Here is a 3,030-nt window from a genome sequence, read left to right as displayed (position 1 = left end):
TGGAGTATTGCTGGGCATGGTCAATATTTTAGCTTGGTAGATGCAAGATTGATGATCTCTACATAATTCACCAGTCTGATTCCTACACAAACTGGATGAATTCTGTTAGTCAGCAATGTTCTGTCACAGAATCAAACACATAGATCCCTTAATTCCATTTACTATGTTGGATATGGTGTCATTGCTAGTGTAGATTAAAGTGGTTTTAGCTGGGCTTGGTGGTGCATGCCTGTAATCCCAGTACTCTGGAGGCTGAGGCAGGAGGATTGTTGTGAGTTTGAGACCAGCCTGGTCTACAAAATGAGCTCAAGCCCAGTCTGAACTATATAACGTGACCCTGTCTCAAAAAAAAAAATTAAATTAAATTAAAAAAATGATTTCAAATGTGTAGACCCAGGTGTGGTCATTGATCTAGTGAGTGGATTTTTCTCCCATCCTCATCAATAAGACAGATCAGAAACTACTCACATTTTTGTGGAACAGGCTGTTGCCCATCATATGATCTTAAAGAACCATATAGGATCAGATGGGCAAAAATGCAGCAATTAAGTGGAGTTAGAATATGTTACACTATATATTGGTAGGATATGTGTACCCCAGAAGAGATAACTGCTATGAGGATAAGTTACTACACTGGGGAAATATTTAGATATTGGGTTGTCTGGGACACACTGAGCAATCATCTCCAAGAAAAAGAACAAATTATTTTGTTGCTCCCATCCTACCACTAAGAGAAGAGCAGTGTTTAATAGACTGTTTGGGGCTCTAGGGTATCATATCCTATACTTGGCAGTACTGCTTACATCCATTTACTATGTGACACAGAGAACTGCCAGTTTTGAGTGGGGATGAGGACAAGAAAGAAATCTGTAGCAGCTCCAGTCTTTAGTTCAAGCCGTTATGCTGCTGGAACCACAGACCTAGCAGATCCTATGGTACTATAAGTCTGTGTGACAGGAATGACTGTGTGGATTCCCTGGGAAGCTCCAATGGGATAACACTGTAGACCCTTGGGGTTCTAGAATAAGGCCATGCCAGTCACAATAGTGTATACAGCTTCCAGAAATTGCTGCTTATTCCTGGAAAGGCAGAGCAGCTGACTTGGTACCATCAAAGAACCTCATGGTCAGAGCTGATCACCATGAGCTAGATTTTCTCTGTGAGTATTGTGATGGTTAATCTTGATTTTCAGCTTGATTGGCTTGAGGAAAACCCAAGGAAATCAGTAAAGCAGACTTCTAAGTGCATCTGTGTGGGCATTTGCAGAGAAGATTGGCATGTGGGGACGCCAGCTTGGGAAGACCTGCCCTGAATGTGTATGGCCCTGTCTGATAATCTGGAGGCCCAGATCATACAAGAGTGGATGGTAAAAGTCCGCTAACACAGGCTCTCTTTCTGCTTTCTCTCTGCCATAAGCTGAGCAGATTTCCTCTGTAGCACCCTTCTCCATGATGTTTCTGTCTTGCCACAGGCCTTAATCAATGGAGCTGGCCAACTATCAAACAAATCCTCTGAAACCATGACCCAAGATAAACAGTTATGTCCTCTAAATTGTTTTGCTCAGGTATTTTGTTACGGTGATGAAAAGCTAACACAGTTGGGTAGACCCATCATCAATCCATCATCATCATCATCATCACCTGTCAACAACCACGGGCAGGACCAGAAGGCACAAGTAAGCTGCATGAGTAGATGGCTAGACCCATGTGCATCTCTCCCTTTGGACCAGTCCTTTTCTCCAAGGACAAACCTGAGGACCCATGAAGGGTTCCTTATGAGTGACAGAGGGGAACAGAACAGAGCTTGGTTCACAGACGTGTTGGCTCAGGATGTGGGGAGAAGCCAAGGATGGGCTTCTTATGCCCTACAGCTCTGCCCAGCGAGAAGCAGAGTGAGGAAAGGGAGTTCCAGTAGGCAGAAAGAGGTTAATGGGGTGGATGTGGTCTTCTACCTTGTGTCAAAAGATAAATTCTCCATGGTCAGGACACATGGGTAGATTACACATAGACATACTGTCAACTGCATATACAGTAGTTGGGGTGATCAGGCTGGGGCCATCTGGTAAAGAAGCATGTGAATGCACTCATGGAAAAGGGACACAAAGCAGAAAGATCATTGTAAGGCATACTAGCTCCCAGGTACCATCTTCCCCAAAGGTGCCACGAGCCACAAGCCACTGGCTAATGTGTTGGCTAGATGATTGCTTAGATTTCAGATTATTTTATACCACATCAGAGAAAACTTCCTTGACTACCTTAGCTAACGTCTTTCCCTCAGTACTCTATCATATCTTGTTTTATTTTGTTTATTGCACTTAAATAAAATAATTTTATTTGTTGCATATTGTCTATAAGTTTCCAACTAGTAGAGGAGAGACATCTTTTTTTTGCACACCCCTTTACTCTCTTTGTGGGAAATATTTCTGACAGAGTGTGCATTCAGGACATACTGAGTAAAAGAATAGGGCCAGAAAGATTAGGTAACTTGCCTGAGACCATACATCTAATAACCATTATAGCTGAGATTTTAGTGCTGTCTTTGTGCTTTAGGAGAAGATAACATATGTGCCTTAGTTTCTTAATCTACATATAAGGGTGACACTGGTATCTACATTTGAGTTGTTATGAGGATAAAGGGATTTAATATATGCAGATTATCCTCAATCTAAGATGGTTCAACTTAATGATTTTCAGATTTTACAACTATGCAAAAGTAATATCCATTCAGTGGAAACTATGCTTTGAATTTTGATCTTTTCCCATGCTAGCAAGATACCCAATATGGTGCCCTATCGCAATTCTGGGCAGACATAGCAGGCTCCATTTCCTTGTATGCCACACGATCATGAGGGTAAACAACTGACCCTCTCTAGTGGGTTGTGTTGCTCAGGTGTAGTGTTCTCTGGGCTAGGTTTAGTAAATGTATTTTTGACTCAGGATACTTTCAGTTTACAATGGGTGTTATTTCTGGATACAACCTGATAATGTGTCGAGGAGTATCTGTAAAAGTGTTTAGAATAGAGTTTTATAT

The sequence above is a fragment of the Chinchilla lanigera genome, unplaced genomic scaffold, assembly GCF_000276665.1.
Source record: "Chinchilla lanigera isolate Chin_1 unplaced genomic scaffold, ChiLan1.0 scaffold00024, whole genome shotgun sequence".
NCBI classification, from domain to species: domain Eukaryota; kingdom Metazoa; phylum Chordata; class Mammalia; order Rodentia; family Chinchillidae; genus Chinchilla; species Chinchilla lanigera.
The sequence above is the reverse complement of the archived record's forward strand: the minus strand, read 5'-3'. Positions refer to the sequence as shown.